This window comes from Xenopus tropicalis, chromosome 8, assembly GCF_000004195.4.
Source record: "Xenopus tropicalis strain Nigerian chromosome 8, UCB_Xtro_10.0, whole genome shotgun sequence".
In the NCBI taxonomy this organism is placed as follows: Eukaryota; Metazoa; Chordata; class Amphibia; order Anura; family Pipidae; genus Xenopus; species Xenopus tropicalis.
In genome coordinates this window covers 51,775,325-51,796,073 of record NC_030684.2, presented here as the reverse complement: position 1 = coordinate 51,796,073, position 20,749 = coordinate 51,775,325, and the positions used below count along the sequence as shown (strand labels likewise).

At 40.0% G+C, this 20,749-nt stretch overlaps 1 protein-coding gene across 5 annotated transcripts in view; it reads left to right on the top strand.

Annotated features, from left to right (window-relative positions):
- sertm2 (serine rich and transmembrane domain containing 2) overlaps positions 1-20,749 on the top strand; it is a 62,900-nt gene that overhangs the window by 1,631 nt on the left and 40,520 nt on the right. For 4 of the 5 annotated variants that reach the window (XM_031891351.1, XM_031891350.1, XM_031891348.1 and 1 more), the window contains exons 2-3: positions 4,642-4,701; positions 17,821-17,862. The gene's annotated coding sequence lies outside the window, so the exon portion shown is untranslated. Of the gene's footprint in view, positions 1-4,641; positions 4,702-14,884; positions 14,953-17,820; positions 17,863-20,749 lie in introns of all 5 variants that reach the window. The other variant, XR_004219756.1, reaches the window with a different exon arrangement.

Sequence of the window (20,749 nt, the reverse complement as noted above, 5' to 3'; positions counted from 1 at the left end):
TAAAACTAGTTGTCTCATATTTTCTCACCTGTGCCCCATTTAGGATTCCCTATGCACTGGTTTGAGCCTCATTAAACTACATATTGCTTGTTACGACCCTTACACATGGGCGTTTACTTTTGCATTCTCTTGAGGTGTCTTTTTTTAATCTGTTTTACTGCAATAGAACATGAGCTAGCAAAGTCAGGCTTTTTTTTTTTTATTTGTTTGGTATGTGATAGATATTTTTTTTAGCACTCCACCACATGGCAAAACAAAAGCAAAATAATCAGTAAGTCTGCTTTATGGGTCTGTATCGATATGAGCTGATATACACTGCAGTATGTTCTGTGGGTCTGTAACCACAGAAATGGACATTCAGTTCAGTTGTGTGTTGCTATGTGTGGCTGATCCCACAGATACAGATTCATAAAGCAGACTTAAATCAACTGACTCTTGCTTGGCCATGTGGTAAAATAATGTACTTGTATAAGTGGCCTCAGAAGGCCAAAAAAAGGAAAATATGGTTATACTGTGGGTATAAAATATAATGTAACCAGCAAGAAACTTTAGTATTCTGGTACATGTGAAAGAATTATATCATCAAGCTAGATTAGATACTATAAAAATCCTTACAAACAAAATGATTGAGTCTAGAAGTCCAGAGACTGTCCAGAAATCCTGTATTTTCTGAAAGTTCCCTGCATTTATTCTGGGCTCAGGTGGAGTAAGGCATAAGGCTAATGTCAGACGAGGTGTCTGGCATATATTTTCGGCAAGCAGAAAAGCGTCATCTGCTTCCTGCCTGTGCCTGCACCGGAATGAATGAGATACGCTTGGGTGCAGGTACATGTAGCCGAAATACGCATAAAAACGTGAGAGAATGCAAAGTCTCATGTTTTTATGCGTATTTCGGCTACATGTGCCTGCACCCAAGAGTATCTCACCCCTATTTTCGGCAAGCGCTTTTCCGCTTGCCGAAAATATACGCCATTCACCTCGTCTGACATTAGCAGAACATGGTCTGGGCCTAGTTACTAAGGGGCACATTTACTAACCCACGAACGGGTCGAAATGAGTCAGATTGCGTTTTTTTCGTAATGATCGGTATTTTGCGATTTTTTTCGTATTCTTTGCAATTTTTTTGGCTTCTTTACGAATTTTTCGTTACCAATACGATTTTTGCGTAACAACGCGAGTTTTTCGTAGCCATTACGAAAGTTGCGTAAAATCTGGCGATTTTTCGTAGTGTTAAAACTTGCGCAAAAAGTTGCGCTTTTTTCGTAGCGTTAAAACTTACGCGAAACTTTGCACCATTTAAGTTTTAACGCTACGAAAAAGGCGCAACTTTTTGCGTAAGTTTTAACGCTACGAAAAAAGCGCAACTTTTTACGCAACTTTCGTAATGGCTACGAAAAACTCGCGTTTTTACGCAAAAATCGTATTGGTAACGAAAAATTCGTAAAGAAGCCGAAAAAATCGCAACAAATACGAAAAAGTCGCAAAATGTTCGTTTTCAAGTCGGAACTTTTCCAATTCGGGTCGGATTCGTGGGTTAGTAAATCAGCCCCTAAGTGTGATGTTTCAAGGTTAAGCTATTTGCCATGATAGCATAACTACAGAAATTAGAATGTTTTGAGTTATAGTTCAGCAATAGCTGGAGGCTCAATGCTTTTTCTTTAATAATGTTTAAAACAATAAATACAGTTAGATTAGTATTTGGAATACAGAAGGGGGTTTTAATGTGTAAAAATATTTGGAAATATACTAAAATGCTGAACACTGTTATCATAATATAATTCATCAATATAATAATCAATTATCCCTTGCACAGATCTGCACTTCAAATGTGCAATAAAACATCTGTAAGAGCCTTTTTAAAGTATGTAATTTTACTCCAATTCGTTTTCCTGCGTTCCATTGCAGGGGAGCGCAGGGAGAAACGCCTCCCATTCTTTGTTACGGGGCTGTTCTAACACAGGCACATGTAAGCACCGAACGCTGGTGTTACAAATCAAGTTGGATTGCATTTCTTCCTGTGCCCCCCTGCGGTGGAACTGGGTAGAATTTTACTGCAGGGGAACACAAGGTGAAAGGCCCTTACAGATTACAGATGTAATTTTTTTTCTCAGTACTATTCCTTGTGTTTTCCAAAATTAAAAAGTGTCATTTGTATGGAGTGCTGTAACCTCTGTGGATTTCAAACAGATTCTTCAAAAATAAGTTGTTTAATACAATATTCCTGGGGGGAGCCAAATCTTGATAGAAAACTAAATAAGAAAGATAGGTGAAGAAAGACAAAGAAAGTTTTGCTAAAACTGTTTTGATCAGATGGCTGGTCCTTCTACTGCTCTTCAGTTTACACAGTTGATGGATTGGATAAATTAACTTCCTTTGACAAATGCATGGCTGATAAGTTGGACAAAATGACTGATAAACTAATAAGCCAAAGTATCCAGTCCACATGTGCCTGGGCTTCAGTGACCACTCCAGTTTTCAGTGATCCAGAGAGCTCCCAAAATGAAGAAACAGAGAACAGAAACAAAGACATACTGTATGGGTTATGTACTGAAAGGCACTAAGTTTGCCCAGGTGCAGTAACCCATGGCAGCAGGTGATTTTTACTGGTCACTTATAAAAAAACTCTTTTTTGCTGCTAAGGGTTACTGGTCCTGGCCTTTTATGGGGTATTAAATCCCAATGTTAATTATGGCTTTTTAACACTGGGATTGTCCCAGGTAAGACATTATTACCAACGATCTGGTTTATTTGTAAGAAAATGCGATTTAAGGCATTTTTCTGCTATTAAGCTGGATCACCGCAATGAGTTTTACTCCGTAGTGATCCGAAGGTTAGGCATTTTCAGGAGATTTGTCACCCACGGAAGCATATACTTATATTTATATATTGTGTGCTAGTAGCCATAAAAAGATATTGGCTCCTATTCTGGTAGCTCTTCCATTGCATGACATCAAGATGGCGTCTACCTAAATTATATCCTAATAAAGGCAAGTTCTTCAGAAATTCTGACTATTCTTAAGAAATTAGTTGTAGATCTACTTCAGGCTCACGGATGAATCTAGATGGTGGCCCCTCCTGTTCTGTTTTTTTTAAAGCAGAAGTTCACTCTTAACTGCAATAAGTGCAGTTATAATGACTACCTATCATTTCCAGAATTCCTAGCAGAGGGGGGGCAGTATCTATGGAGTGTGAGGTTGAGTCAGCGTACTGTCTGGTGGCTCTTTCATAATGTAGCTCACCTTCTCTTTGTCTTTGGCTTTTACATATTTACAGATTTAATGCCGTAGTTTCATTCTGTGCTCAATTTAAAAGATGCTATAGTACAAACTAACCACAAGAGAGCACACAAGTCAAGCAAACAAAGTTGTTCCCAGTTTTTTTTTTCCTATTTGATTTTTTGCTAATAAATGTTTCTACGTTTCTATTTATTTCTCGTTAAACAGACAAGTATAGAAACACATCTAGCTATGTACGCAGAGCATTCATTTTGTGTGTACATTTCCTTTCAATTTATCATATACAATTAAGAAGAAGGTGCCATGATGATTGCATTGGCAAAAACAGGCTTAAAAATGTTCCTTACAGAACATTAAAGACAGATAGCAGGGGGTCTTTTTTCAATAGAAAAGATCAAAGGACAAGAGTCCATCCCTTTAAATTTGAAACAGCAAAAGTGGTTCTTAACTGTAACGACGGTGAGGGCAGTGAGGTAGAATGCCTTGCCCGGTGATGTTGTGATAGCAGATTCTAGAATTAAAGCCTTTGACTAATGCTACACGGAACGTATGGAGCATATTTACGGCAAGCCGGAAAACGATTGCCGAGCATATGCTCCATACACTCAAAATGCCACTACCTGTGCCTGCACCCGAATAACCTGAATACGTTCGGGTGCAGGCACATGCAGCCAATATCCACCAAAAATGTGAGGTCTTATGGTTTTCGGCGGATATCGACTACATGTGCCTGCACCCGAGCGTATTCCATTCATTCAGGTGCAGGCAAAAGGTACGCCGAATTTACAGTAGTGGGGCGTATTCTCGGCAAGCGTTTTTCGGCTTGCTGAGAATATGCCCCTTGTGGCAAAAGCATTAAGGATTGGCTTTGATGACTTCTTGAATAAGTGCAATATCAAAGACTATTGTGATGAACTGGATGGACTTTTAGCATTCTTGGTTTTAAAAAATTGGGGCATGTAAGGAAACACCTTAAAGTCCACTGTCCAACAAAAGTTTTGGAGAGGTCTTAGAGCTGCTATGTTGGTGACTGCAGAGTTTACAATGGGATGCTACACAGCTTAAAACTTTCCTCCCCCCTCCAGAATTAAGCACAAGGTAAGCAGCTTCTGTATGTCCAGCTCAGCACAGCTTTATAATCCCCCCCACTAGTGTTTTATCAGGAATGCTGTCACCCCACTCCTCACAATTCATTGGGCTTCCTTTAGCAGTCCAGGCTGTTACAGTTGGTTGTAGCCCTGCATATTGTGTGGTCTTTACTAATGAAGCTGAATGCGTTTAAATATCTGATAATCGCATAAAAATGTTCACAAACCTTTGATCAGTTTTGATCAGTGTTTCCGAACGGTGTCTTTTTTTTTTATGAATTTCCATCATATTGAAACACTTTACCATTCTTTCCTAGGGTGCCTGTACAGTACCATGGTGAAGCACTGAACCCACATGAAATTCTGCATGTTGCAAGGTAAAGAAAAATGGCTCCAAATACTACTACTACTAATAATAATAATATTTTTTTTTGCAAATGTATGCTTAATTTTGCATTGCGTTATTGATGGGCATTATAGTACATCTAAAGTACAGACATAGTAACATAGTAACATAGTAAGTTGGGTTGAAAAAAGACATACGTCCATCAAGTTCAACCATAATGCCTATATATAACCTGCCTAACTACTAGTTGATCCAGAGGAAGGCAAAAAACCCCATCTGAAGCCTCTCTAATTTGCCACAGAGGGGAAAAAATTCCTTCCTGACTCCAAGATGGCAATCGGACCAGTCCCTGGATCAACTAGTACTAAGAGCTATCTCCCATAACCCTGTATTCCCTCACTTGCTAAGAATCCATCCAGCCCCTTCTTAAAGTTATATAATGTATCAGCCAGCACGACTGATTCGGGGAGGGAATTCCAGAACCTCACAGCTCTCACTGTAAAAAATCCTTTCCGAATGTTTAAATGGAACCTCCCTTCTTCTAAACGGAGTGGGTGCCCTCGTGTCCGTTGGAAGGACCTACTGGTAAATAAAACATTAGAAAGGTTATTATATGATCCCTTTATATATTTATACATAGTTATCATGTCACCTCTTAAGCGCCTCTTCTCCAGTGTAAACAGACCCAACTTGGCCAGTCTTTCTTCATAACTGAAACTTTCCATACCCTTTACCAGCTTAGTTGCCCTTCTCTGGACCCTCTCTAACTCAGTAATGTCCCGTTTGAGCACTGGAGACCAAAACTGAACAGCATATTCTAGATGGGGCCTTACCAGCGCTCTGTAAAGGGGAAGAATAACCCCCTCCTCCCGTGAATCTATACCCCTTTTAATACAGCTCAAAACCTTGTTTGCCCTTGCAGCTGCTGCCTGGCATTGCTTGCTACAGCCAAGTTTATTATCTACAAGGACTCCAAGGTCCTTCTCCATTATGGATTTGCCTAGTGCAGTCCCATTAAGGGTATAAGTGGCTTGCATATTTTTACATCCCAGGTGCATGACCTTACATTTATCCACATTAAATCTCATCTGCCACTTAGCTGCCCAGATTGCCAGTTGGTCAAGATCCTGCTGCAGGGATGTCACATCCTGGATAGAATTGACTGGTCTGCAGAGTTTTGTGTCATCTGCAAACACTGATACATTACTCATAATACCCTCCCCTAAGTCATTTATGAACAAATTAAACAAAAGTGGACCCAGTACAGAACCCTGAGGAACCCCACTGAGGACCTTATTCCAAGTAGAGAATGTACCATTAACAACCACCCTCTGTACCCGATCCTGTAGCCAGTTTTCTATCCATGTGCAAACGGCTTCACTAAGACCAATAGACCTTAGCTTAGAAAGCAGTCGTTTGTGGGGAACGGTATCAAATGCTTTCGCAAAATCCAAATAGATTAAATCTACTGCATCCCCACTGTCCAGCTTCTTACTTACCTCATCATAAAAAGCAATTAAATTGGTCTGACATGACCTGTCCTTCATAAAGCCATGCTGATTACTGCTCATAATGGCATTCTCCACTACATAATTTTGAATGTGATCCCTTAACAAGCCTTCAAATAACTTGCCCACCACGGATGTCAAACTTACAGGCCTATAATTGCCAGGCTGAGATCTTACTCCCTTTTTAAATATGGGAATGACATTCGCCTTCTTCCAATCCCTAGGTACCATACCTGATGAAAGAGAGTCTGAGAATATCAGAAACAGGGGCCACTGCAATTCTGCCCCTAGCTCTCTCAGTACCCGAGGGTGTATTCCATCTGGCCCAGGTGCCTTGTTTACATTTATCGTGTGTAACCCTTTAAGCACCATATCCTGTGCCAACCACTGTGTAGTTGGAGCTGAGGCAACAGTGCAGCTATTGGGTGGGACTTGTCCCACTGGATCCTCTACTGTATACACAGAAGAAAAGAACTGGTTAAGCACATCTGCCTTTTCTGTATCCGCTGTAACCATATTGTTATTATAACTCAATGGGGCCACACCCTCAACCTGCATCTTTTTACTATTAATATACTTAAAAAACTTTTTGGGGTTAGTCTTGGCCTCGGCCGCGATGCGCTCCTCATTTTCTATCTTTGCCTTCCGGATTGCTGTTTTACAACACTTGTTATAGTGTTTATAATCATTAAACGCAGCTACTGTCCCCTCTGACTTGTATTTCTTAAAAGCTTTCCTTTTTCTCCCTATTAACTTCTTTACCTCAGAGTTTAGCCACATAGGGTGATTCTTAACACTTCTACTTTTTCTTATTAATGGAATAAATTGAGAACAGTAATGATTTAATATCATTTTAAATGACAACCATTTCTGCTCTGTGTTTTTATCAGAAAACATAATGCCCCAATCTATGCCCTGAAGCGCTGCCCTTAAGGAGCTAAAATTTGCCTTCCTAAAATTCATTGTCTTTGTTGCCCCCGTGTAAATTTGTTTCCTGCACCAAACATTAAATGAAATAACATTATGGTCACTATTACCCAGGGGTTCAACCACTTGCACATTTGCTATACGTTCTGGGTTATTAGAGATCACTAGATCTAGTATAGCATGGTTCCTGGTTGGCTCCTCAACAACTTGTGACATAAAGTTGTCATGCAGCAAGTTTATAAACTTGTTCCCATTTACTGTCCTGGCAGTACTATTGCCCCAGTCAATATCAGGGTAATTAAAATCCCCCATTATTATCACTTGCCCCAAACTAGCAGCCTTTTCTATTTGCAACAGGAGCTGGGCCTCCTCCTCTTCGCTTACATTAGGGGGTCTATAGCATACCCCTACAATTAGTTTGGTAGATTCCTTACTATCTGTGAGAAGCTCAACCCATAAGGATTCAGCTCCCTCTGTTAACCCCATCACTTCCTCCCTAATATTTGCTTTTAATTCCTGCTTAATGAACAGACACACTCCTTCTCCTTTTCTATTGCCCCTGTCCCTCCGAAACAATGTATACCCCCCAATATTAACTGCCCAGTCATGAGACTCATTCAACCAAGTTTCAGCAACTCCAATCACATCATATTTCCGCTCCAACGCCAGTACCTCCAGCTCTCCCATTTTACCAGTCAGACTCCTTGCATTGGTAAACATACATTTAATACTGGTTCCGGCGTGAGAATGACGTGTAAACAACTTATGGGCCTCCCTGCCATTATCAGTATCCCGAAGCAAGTCTCCTCCCCCATTTTCCCTTACTATGCCCACTACCTCATCTATCCTGTCTACCACAGAATTTCCCTCTGCACCCTCCCCCCCCACTCCTAGTTTAAAATCTCCTCCAACCCTCTAGCCATCTTTTCCCCCAAAGCAGCTGCCCCATCATCATTGAGGTGCAGCCCATCCCTGGCAAAGAGCCTGTAGCCGACTGAGAAATCAGCCCAGTTCTGGAGAAACCCAAAGCCCTCCTCCCTACACCAATCTCTCAGCCACGCATTAATCTCCCTAAGCTCCCGCTGCCTTCTTAATGTTGCTCGTGGCACAGGTAATATCTCTGAGAAAATTACCTTGGAAGTCCTCGCCCTCAACTTCGCACCTAGCTTTTTAAAATCGTTCTTGAGGACTTCCCCCCCTCCTCTAACTTTGTCATTGGTACCTATGTGTACCAAGACCGCCGGGTCTTCCCCAGCCCCTCCCAACAATCTGTCCACTCGTTCCACCACATGCCGAACCCTAGCACCAGGCAAGCAACACACAGTTCGGCATGTAGGGTCTTTGCGACAAATTACCCTATCCACCTTTCTAATAATTGAATCCCCTACAACTATAGCCTGCCTTCCCTTCCTAGCACTATTCCCCCCAGACAAAAAAGTGCTAGTTCTTGCACCAGTTGCACCTTTGCTGACAAGTCAGACGCAAGGCTTGGTATACAGTGTTCTGTAATGGTCTCTAAATTTGCCTTCATTTACAGGTGCATGAGTGTGCAGATATGCAGAGATGTGCATGTAAAGCATTTAGGCTAATGTCAGATGAGGCGTCTGGCGTATATTTTCGGCAAACTGCCGAATATATATGCCAAACGCCTTGTCTGACATTAGCCTTAGGGCTGATATTTTCGGCAAGAGGAAAAATGCTTGGCGAAAATACAGCCCTACGCCTGTTACTTGTGCCTGCACCCGAATGAATGAGATACGCTCGGGTGCAGGCACATGTAGCCGATATACGCATAAAAACGTGAGAGAATGCAAAGCCTCACGTTTTCATGCGTATATTGGTTACATGTGCCTGCACCCGAGCGTATCTCATTCATTCGGGTGCAGGCACAAGTAGCAGGCGTAGGGCTGTATTTTCGCCAAGCGTTTTTCCGCTTGCCAAAAATATCAGCCCTACGCCACATCTGGCATCAGCCTAAGGGGATGCCTACCTGCTAACCCTTATATTGCTGAAGCAAGGTTCATCCAGCAGTACTGTGACAGAAGTGAATTACAAAGAACTGTCACTGACAGCTATGAGTGAAAAAGAATGGGGTAAAGTGCAATACCAGTGTCAGAATACCAGTGTCATTGCAGTTGCAAGGAGGCTATTTCTTTAACTGCATCTACTGCACCTGCATTCAATTCACCAAAATTAAAGCTTGCACATGTGCTTTATTGCAAATTGGGTGCAATATCACCAAAAATTTTCTAATCCGGTGGAGCATAATTTCCAATGTTCATTTGCGAGCAACGTGTGCGCCCTATTCTTTTGGCGCAACTGAACTGTGGCAAGTGACTGAACCCTGGAGCTACCACCTGGTCAGGAGGTAGCAGTAGCTTCCTCTGCATAAATAGGCGCAACAGGCTCGAGTCAGGGTTGAGAGGGTTGAGCACAATTATGCAACAATAAGTGCAAGGAGCACCTTTTAATGAAAGTGATTTTGCGTGCAACTGACTGCTAATAGATTGAGGGGGCACCAACTGCACTTGTGGACATAAATGTGCCCTGGTGTCTTTCAGAGAAACAAAGATATTCTACAAATATATCTTCACTCCAGTAACTTCATATCATAATGGATAAAAACTGCAGTTTTCTAATGTCATATAGTATTATTTTTATATTATTGATATTTGTAAAAATGTGTGTAAAGTGTTACACAAATGGTAATAGTGTCTCATTGCCCTGCAACACTGAGATATGTGACTTGCATAAGGCCTCTGTTACTATCTAGTGTGTTTTGAATACTAGAAATTATTTTATAATGACCAAATGGCTGGGAAATCATTACAATTGTGATGCTGAAGTAAAACTCCCTGCAGTTTAGAGGGAAACCATCATGTTTGGTCACAATGGCAATAGATTTTTTAGATTGCAGCTCAAATGTTTTTTTTCCTTAATATGAAATCCCCCTAGGGTTAAAGCTGGAGATGGAAAGTGCCCCATCTATGTTGATGGAGAGGTGTGAAGTGCATTGGTAATGATTACATTGCCTGTTGCAGAGGACTGGCTGAAAGCTGGAAATTCAGCAGTTCTTAGCTCTGTCAGTTCGATCTTGGTTTATAAATTCTCCTCCTTATTCCCATCACGTAATCCCAGTGGAAGATGGGAAGGTCATTACTGACCCCAAACTCCTAAACTTTAACCTGGAGGTCAGGAGCCAATTACCCCTACCTAAGTAATATACAAATAATTGCAATTTCTTTTCAGCTGTGTTCTCCCTATTATATTATGGAAATATTTCAAAATGTGAAAAATAAGCTTTGGAATTACTTGAAGGGTAAAATAAATCTATGGAATTAACTGAATGTATAGCACATACATATAAAGATCCTTCCAGCATACACTAACTAGCGGCCAACCTGCCGCTGCATAGTTAACCTAATGTAATTGCCTCATACCTTTGAGTGGAGCTATTGGAAGATTTTATTACCCCATAGCTAACACCAAAGAAGAGACCACCACCCACCTGGGTCAGCTTCAAAGAACTGTCCTATTATACAGTAAGTGGTTCTTAGACCAAAAAGTTCCTTTTCCCCCCACTCTGCTATGTACCAAATTGCTTATCCAATGGGATTTTCAAACCTGCCCAATAGATATCTGGCTGACCTTTGGCCAGATATTGCATAGGTAGGCATTCCCGAGGATCTGGAGGAGTTCGGGTTGCAACCTTTTTGGGCTGCCTATACCTGCTGGGTAGGAGATGGTCCTGCAAGAGGGTGGTCTGTGATGTAAATGGGCAGGCTGTGTCACCCAGGGGAAGGAGTTATGACATCAAGGGGGCTGGGTTATGCCCTCAAGGATTGAATCGGGAGATGATTTAGGCAGTCAGAACTAGGAGGGAAGAATGGAAAAGGTAGGGAGCGGATTGGAGGCAGGCTGGGGGGTGGAAGGAATAGCTATTACATTACATTGCCAATACATTTGTAATACTGGCTCTGGCTGGTATTTAACTGGCTGGGCCAGTGAAATACCAGGCAGGTGGCAACCCTAGGAGGGGTTGAGCCTTTATTAGCACATACATGCCAACTTTCTGCTTTCTAGTTTCCTGGTGACCCTGACAACAAGACAGAATTTTACATTTCAGGCTGGAAAGTGGCAGAACTGAAAAGTTAATCGTAAACAAATCATAAAAAAATATAAATAACTGCACATGTAAAGATCAAACCACTCATGGCACCTAACAGACAGGGTAGCAGGAACTGTAGTAGGTGAACCAGCAATTTTAGGCCCAGGGGGCATAGACAAGAAAGCAATATCTGCAACTTAGTGTTGCCTACATAGGCACCCTGCACTGATCATTGGGATGGAACCCATTTTGTTGAATGGCAACCCAGTATTTCTAATGGTGGCCCTGACCACACATTTTCAGAAGTAATAAAAAAAATGTCTGTCATGAATTAATATCTGGTATTTTCAAATATTTGTCCTTTTTTAATCAGAACATCATGTTTTACACTGTCTAGTTTATGTGCCAGCTTGCTGCTTGGAGCCTACCTTGTTATTTCAGAGAGAATCTGCAGCTTTTTTAGGCTAAAAATGGTAAACAACATTTTTTCTTATAGTTTAGCACGTCATATAAATGTATATTTAGAATTATAGATTTTAGTTATGATTTAGTTGTGATAAGTAAGTACAGCAATATGACTGCAGAATCAAGGGTACTGGTATAATGTACTAAGCAGTCAGCACCATGTGGGCACAACAATACAAATTATTTCAGCAATGAGGTGTGTTTGTGCAATTTCACTTGATAAGTAAAAATACATTGAGGTAAGTGCAATGTACAAAGTGCAATTTGTTTTTTTCCCCTATAATTCGCCCTATAATAGGTCACACTTGGCATGACAGGTAGTTAAGGTGAGTTAGTGAGCAGCTTTTGGCTTCACCGAGGAGTGTCAGTGGGATTAAGATTCTGGATTTATTAGTAGGGAACTAGTATACAGACTTAAGGTCCCTTGGACCGATTCGGCAGCTAATCGGGCCTGTGTATGGGCACTTCCGACATGCCTGCCCGACCGATATCTGGCCTGAAATTGGCTAGATCTCGATCGGGCAGGTTAGAAAATCTAGTCGGATCGGGGACCGCATCGGCTCGTTGATGCGGTCCCCGGACCGACTTTACCTATGCCCGTCACTATAATTCGATCGTTTGGCCCCAGGGCCAAACGATCGAATTACCCTGGATTCTCCCAATATCGCTCACGTGTAGGTGGGGGATATCAGGAGAAGATCTGCTCGCTTGGCGACATCGCCAAGCGAGCGGATCTGCCAGTGTATGGGGACCTTTAGAGCTAGATAGAAATTGCCTGGGTTCCACTCGGAAGTTGATTCCAAAAAGTTGGGGGTAACCCATTGTTCTTGTGTTGCTGAATAGTGTGCCTTGATTTACTCTGCAGGGATAGACCAAGTATTTTGAGTATATTCCTGATCTGTGCTATGAGCGAATCAGCATTATTGTTGCTACATTATAAGTTAGATATAATATATGTGGTATACATAAAAGTTAGATTGCATTTTGTTCCTTTAATTCTCCTATTTCTTGGCATCTTGGCGTAGAATTCACTACAGCTGTGCTTGCAGCTTTGCCCAGCGAGGAAGGTTTAGACATTTTCAACTGCAGAAGTAAACTGGGTACAAATTATAATACAGGTTCATATTATTTTTAACATTTTGTTTCTGACAAAATATAGGACCCACCAGAACCAGCAGTGAAAGCTCCTATCCTGGTAAAGGAAAGACAGCAAAGGCATAGGTTTATATTCCATTCTCTCACTAAGAGGAGGTTAAAGGGTAGTAAAACAAAGTGGATTGTGTTGAGCAAAGGTACAAGCAGGTTACTAAATATTGCTAGGGGAATACATGAAATCCCTCACCAATTTATGGTTATAAACACCCTCCCCAGTGGGGTTAATTATCTTTTAGAACTGCAAATGCCGTGCACACACTGTACTTGTCAGAATGTCTGTGGAAAATAAAAGGCACACAGCAGTTAGGGGTACAGCAAATTCACATGACAGGGATGTTGGATGGAATTATCTTTGGGATTAGGTGAAGAGTAAAATAAATGCATGGATTTATCTGAATGGCAGTTCAAACATGCAGCTAATATGTAGCATACAATGGATATTCAGCAGGCAGCAGTGGGCGTTTTAGTACATTATGAAAGCTCCCTGGTAACCATACAAAACTCCCTGCCACTCTCTTCACATCATAAAACAGAACTAACTCCCTACAATGAATTAAAGAACCTTATTAATTGTGTATTATTATTCCCATTATCATTATTATTGTTATTCTTAAAATCTGCTTAGTTCTAACATTGTATAAACTGTTAATAGGAACTACAGCAGATTAAAAGGATTGTTGGGGTCATTTACAATTGCAAGCACAGTTACTGTCCTGCAAAATTTGCCTGCAGTCAGTTGTACATAGAGCCCCTTTTATTAAAGGTACTTGTCGCAAAAAATGAGGTCACTTGCATTTCTGTATAGTTGTTCTTGGCGCTGCTCAACTAAACCTAATTGCCAGTTACCATCTTATAAGCAGTTTGTGGTGTCACAAATCCAGTCGAGTTATGTAATAGCAGGGGCAATGTTTGCACTAGTTCTTGTAGCCTATAACAAAATATCAGCAAGTACAATGTACAATTCACCTGTTTGAATGCATGAATCTGATTGGTTGTTCTCTTGCAACAATGTGTTTAAAACTTTTAGTAAATATGAGATGTTCTGTGAAAATATGCCTGGCAACTTGAAATGAACATTGGCTAGATGAGGAGAAAATTCAGCCTTCCTGTAATTTGGTGCTTTCTGGATAACTCGTTTCTGGATAAGGGATCCCATACCTCTACTAACGTAATCATCAGGCTGTTTAGCTTACTTGTGCTGGAACTAATTTGTTAGAGCAGGAAAAAAATGTGACACAGGCTCCTTCAGCCTAACAATTTCACCAAGTAAAACTATTTCTACTGCAAATATACTGGGACTAATGGCATAAATGGGAACCCAAATATACATTTTTTTTTCAGTAATTATAAAAGAAGCAGACCCCGAGTGGGGGAAAGTGGGGCCCAAATCATAGGGTCAGCTTCAACTATAGCCGCTCCTGAAAATTTGCACGCATGGGCCAGCAAGGTTGCAGTCCTTTGAAGATTTTTTGGGGGGACGGAGGGGGGGGGGGGGCTGACCGGTGACGTTACAGCGCTAATTTTTTAAATTTAATTCTAACTTACTTGTACTTTTTTGCATCTGTCTATTTACCTTAGGCATCCTCAAACTACGGCCCGCGGGCCGGATACAGCCCCTACTATGATCTGATGCAAGGATGCAGCGGGGAGCAGGAGGATGCAGCGGAGAGCGGGAGAACGGATCGGGGAGTGGGAGGATGCAGAGGATGCTGGAGATGGACGCAGTGGGGAGCTAGAAGAGGGGGGGCGGGAGAAGGAAGCAGGAGAACACGGGGGGGGGCGGAAGGACGCAGGGGGGAGCCTGAGAAGGGAGTAGGAGGACACAGGGGGAGTGGGAGGATGCAGGAGGGAGCGGGAGGACACAGAGGGGAGTGGAAGGAAGTAGCGGGGAGCAGGCCATAGTATTAGGACACTGGGGGAGGACTTTAGTCCGGCCCCCCAACAATCTGAGGGACCATGAACTGGCCCCCTACTTAAAAAAGTTTGAGGACCCCTGATTTAGCGTCTTCTTGCTCTGGTGGTTCTGACTGCATGTACCTTTCAAATTTTAGACCTGCAAAGAACAAGAATCACAGAAGTGTGCAAGGTATTGGAGGAGGGCTTACATCTGCCATATTGTGTAAGTGGTACATGTAGTCAGAATTAGCACTGTAGGAAATAGCAATAACATATACAAATAAGTTTCAATACACAGAAAAAAAGTTTTACGACTATATATTGAAAAGTTGCTTAGTGTTACATTTTCTTTTATTATGCAAAAATGTCATATTTTGGTTACAGCCCTTTAAACAGACTAGTAAAGAGCAGTATGCTGCTGCACACACAAATGGGATCATTTCGGCTGCCTTGCTTTGAGCACAATGTGACCGCTATTTTCTGAGAAATGTGAATACTGGCATTTCATTACCACTCACTTCCATTGTTTCTGCATTCGATGTAGAGACAGCATTTTATACAGAAAGTTCAGCAAAATCCTGAATGTGCTTAAATTGCATTTCTAACAAAGTGTTTAAAAATAATTACCCCTGTACTGTCAGTCTAATTGACTGCATGAAATGCACACGTATTCTTTCAAGTAATAAAGAAATAAAAATGCTTAAGGGATAAGTAAGCCTTTTATTTTAAAATCCCCTAAAATTACTCTAAACTGCCCCCAGAATAACATATCTTTCTGCCTGCATGCAAATTTATTTTGTTTCTCTATTACAAGCAGCTGAACTGTTGCTCTTTTACTGACTTCCTTGTCTAACATGAAGCTCCACCTCTTTGCTTTCTGAGCAGTCCTTTTCTCTATGAAGACCTCAAAGAGGTGCCTACTGGGCATGCTCACTGCCTCTACTCCAATTAAAAGCAATCATACATGTGCAGTAGGCACCTCTTTGAGGTCATCATAGTTAGAGACACAAGGGGGCCCATTTACTTACTCACGAACGGGCCGAATGCGTCCGATTGTGTTTTTTTCGTAATGATCGGTATTTTGCGATTTTTTCGGAAAATTATCGCGACTTTTTCGTTACCAATACGATTTTTGCGGAAAAACGCTAGTTTTTCGTAGCCATTCCGAAAGTTGCGATTTTTTCGTAGCGTTAAAACTTGCGCAAAAAGTTGCGATTTTTTCGTAGTGTTAAAACTTGCGCAAAACGTTGCGCCTTTTAAGTTTTAACGCTACGAAAAAAGCGCAACTTTTCGCGCAAGTTTTAATGCTACGAAAAAATCGCAACTTTCGGAATGGCTATGAAAAACTCGCGTTTTTTCGCGCAAATCGTATTGGTAACGAAAAAGTCGCGATAATTTCCGAAAAGTCGTAAAGGCGCCGAAAAAATCGCAAAAAATACGAAAAAGTCGCAAAATGTTCGTTTTCCAATCGGAATTTTTCCAATTCGGTCGGAATTCGTGTCTTAGTAAATCAGCCCCAAGGAGTGCATAGATAGCAAAAAGGGGCAGAGCATCACGCTAGACAAGGAAGTCAGCAAAAGAGCTTTGGTTGAACTGGCTGTAACAGAGAAAGAAATCTGGGTATGTTATTCTGGGGGCAGTACAGAGTAAGTTTAGAGAATAAACAAGGTTTAAATATATTGTTCTAAACAGTACAGTATAATTTAGGTAGTTTAATTTTAAATTCACTTTATATACTTAGAGTCTGCACCTTTTTAAAATAAGCTGTATTAAATAACCATGAATGGTCACAGGGTTTCAGGGCAAAGCAGATATTGCAGAGACTCATATATTATAAAAACAGTGCCTGTTCTACCCGAGTCTTGTTATCTGTTATTGAACTAGAACTCCTGCTATGAGACAACTACAGTCCCTTCTTAGATGATCTAGAAATTGCTACTATAGGTGCTGCTACTCTGTGTACACAATTAAAAGTATACATCAATTATGCTCTGGAAGGCCCCAGAATGTGCAAAGCTTAGGGTTGCCATTATTAGTTGGATTGTCTCTCAGAAGAGTTAACGAACAGACAGAAAGAGAGACTTTATTTAAATGTTATTTACACATTAGGGCCAAATGTGTGTTGACACCTGCATATCCAACATCTGGCTTGAAAACCAATGGTATTTATATGAGGTTGGTCCTCTCTTTGCTGCCAAAACAACCTTTAGCCACTTATACTCTGGGAAGGCTTTCTACTAGATGCTGATTGAATTTGCTATTATTGATATGTTATAGATAGGAAACTTATATTGGGTGATCAGGCCAGGCTGGCACTGGCATTTCAATATATCCCCCTAGTGTTCAGTTGTGTTATGGTCAGGGCTCTGTGCAGCCAGTCCAGTTCTTTCACTCCCATCTCTGAACGCCCATTATGTATAGTCTTTACTTTGTGCGCAAGGTTATTATCATGGTGGAACAGGATATCAATAACAAGTTGTCCGAGATCTCAAATTCCATAGAAGAATAAGGTCAATGATTTGTTCATTTATTTAAGTTTTTACCAGGTTGATCAGAACAGTATGGATATTGATCAATATGGATAAAAATGAAGCATGAATGCCCTTTCCTAGTTGACATGTCAAAATCAGATTGATTCATAATGAACTAATTTGATAGCAATCATTATTTGTGTTCCTAAATATATAGGTTTCAATCTAATTAATTGATGGATCCATAATGATCATTTGTAAATCTGCCCTCCATTTTTAATTGTTCTGATGATATAATTAATATGTATTTCTGTATGTACTAAATTCTTTTACAAAAATCATCTGTTAAGGGGATAGAATATGAATAGTAGCCTCTTCCTCCTTAAGCATGCACAACTAATGTTGAATGGCATTGCACATTAAAACATCTTTTCTAATAGAACCTGATGAAAAGTGTTTTAATCTGAAATATTGTTCCATCCTATGTTATCATAAAGGCATTTTGATTAAGATTTGATTGTGGGCTTTTATCTGTTTGATACAATGGTTTCAACGATATAGTTTACCTGGAATGTTTCCTACCATGGCTGAATAAATGATTTCTATCTCATTTTCTACAGCTGAACTGGAAATGATGGGATTTGCTGTTATCTCCACTAAAGGTAGGATTGCCTAGCTGATCTCTTCATATGAATGTAATGCAATAGGTTAACAGCAGATTCGATGCACCTTACTATATACTCTTACTTTGCCTCCCCCTGCCTTTTCATGATGGGGGAGAAGCTATGACAAATACAGTACCTTGTTTTTAATAATGTCATTGGGTCACTTTCACTTTCAATATTTAATTGTAAGATAATATTTGGAACTATCCTTATGTATTGTTATGGCAGCAGTTCATACATATCTATATTACAACAATAATTACTGTTTTGTCACATATTGTTTGATATGTCACTTTCTTTGTGGCATTCCCAGATGGAGTCAATGCTTATACATATGGAACAGTTTCAAAAGGCAGATATATTTCTTTATTCATATTTACAGGGGGTACTTTATTTATTATAATACAAAAGTTTAGGGACTCATGTGACAGAAATGACATCACTAAACACCAATTATAGCTAATTACATCATTACGCACCATTTAAAAGGATATCATTTACAGGATATTAATGGCTCTTTTGTATTTTTAAGTATCTAATAGACAAGAGCCATGCATATCTTATTACTTATATTCTTACAAAAGGTGCTTAGTGATGTCAGTTATAATCTGTGCTTAGTGATGTAATAGGGAGTACCTTGTGCCCTGAATAACCTGTAAATTATACAGTGAATTTGTGTACTTAATGTTATATGTGCAAAAATGCAGTATTTTTACAATATATTACCCTTTGGTTTGGATGTAATTGGGTTCAATTGTAGAAACCATACAGTTGACCTGACTGCTCGGCTGATGGAATGTAAGCACAAGCAAATCTGCTAGAATCATAGTGCAGGGGTGTAAGCAATGAAGATGAATTTTTTTTTACTGCGTAGAAAATATGCTAAAAATCTCTGAATTTATAATTGCCAGGATGATAATATGTTAAAATTCCCAATTAAAAAGTGATTAGGGATAGAAAAAGAGACAGTATGTGCTGAAAACATCATATAAACTCCCATACAAATGCCATCTGACTATTCTCTGCCTCCATCGGTTGGGGTTTGCCACATGGTGAGCAACACAAATGCAAACATTCAATTAGAAAATTAATTATTACATATTCTCCCACCATGTATTTACCAGCTGGCTACTGAGTGACGTAACCTCACAATGTACTGTGTAAGTGATTCACTGCAGTCTCCAATTAACAATTTTGATTAAAAGAAAAAAACAGCATTGTAACTATTGGAATTATTCCAGGTCTCTGCCACGCTTTCCTAGTAAGATTGCTTTTTGTCTAGAAACTGTGTGTGGGTATTTTCTTTTTTCTTTTTATCTTTGCAGGGAAGTGTTCAGGCTTTTGCCTGACTTTATGGTTTATCCATTAGTGCTACATTATGCTTGCAGGGTACACAGTAGGCTACTAAAATGGATAGCTGCTCCTCGGAGCTTGAAATGGAATTTCTGTATTTTTTTTTTTTTTTGAAGAGTAGCACTGCAGTCTGTCTGTTGACTATTAACCCTAACCCTACATATGTTTTTAGATATCGGCATCTAGTAAAAAAGCATTCCTTCCTTCTTGACTGTAATCTTGCATTTTACAAATAAACAGAATTTTTTTACATGTAAAAGGGTAAATAACTCACCTTTCCTACTTAAGTTTCTAACAGATTCCAGATTTTAAAAAGATTTTTGGAACATTCTGGAACATGCAAACATTTATAAGACCTTGTCCCGTGTTTTGCTTTCCTCTTAAAGGAACAGTAACACCAAAAAATGTATATATTTTAAAGAAATTAAACTATAATGTACTGCTGCCCTGCACTGGTAAAAGTTTTGTGTTTGCTTCAGAAACATTACTAGAGTTTATATAAACCCTGGTGTGTAGCCATGGGAGCAGTGATTCAAAAGAAGAAAAGGCACAGGTTATATAGCAGCTATCAGATAAACCCTGTAGAATACAATGGTGTCTTATCTGTTATCTGCTATGTAACCTGTGCCTTTTCTCCTTTTTTCCAGCTTCAGTGGCTGCCCCCATGGCTACACAGCAGCTTATTTATATAAACTATAGTAGTGTTCCTGAAGCAAACACCCCAGTTTTACCAGTGTAGGGCCACAGTACGTTATATTTCAATTACTTTCATTTCTTGGTGTTACTGTTCCTTTAAAAGTTTATGAGCTTCTCATTAGACATGATGCTACCTGATCAGACTGACTTCTTATGCCCTAGATTAACATTTGTCCTTTACTGATTCAGAGTTCATTGTGCCTTTAATCTAGGACCAACATCCAGACAGCAGATCATTAGATGATATAATTCCCTCAGACATCCATGTCAGCATTGACTTTGACTTTCTTTTGAAACATTATTAAACTGAGCAGTCTTTTCTACTTGAGCTTCTGGCCAGAAGAGTCACAGAGAGCTATTCCTTGTGCCTTGGTATCCCAAATATTGATCAGTGGGCATTATATATGCATAAAAATGCATGAATGAAGTTATAACTTAAAAACGGTATCAATGAGTTCAGTGAACATGCTTTTTGCCTATTGTTTCATCAGAAAAAAATTTTAATTTTTTTATTCCTTCAGTTATACAGGACAAACAGAGAATGAAGCTGCTCTATATTTGCTCCTTGTGAGATAGATAATTATGCAGGTATATTAACTGTGCACTGGTATTCTAAATATTTTCCTCACTAGAACCAAACATGGAGTAGCTTCAGTTTTCTGCTGTTTGTGTACTTTATTAAAGAAATAGCAAAACCCATGGATTTATTGTGATTAAAACAATAGGCAAAAATTATTTATTATCTGTTTGGTAAAGTCATGTTAAAAAGGTTAACCACAAATGTGTGGTTGTGCAGAAACATGTGCCTTCCTATTTACATAGTATTTACATGGTG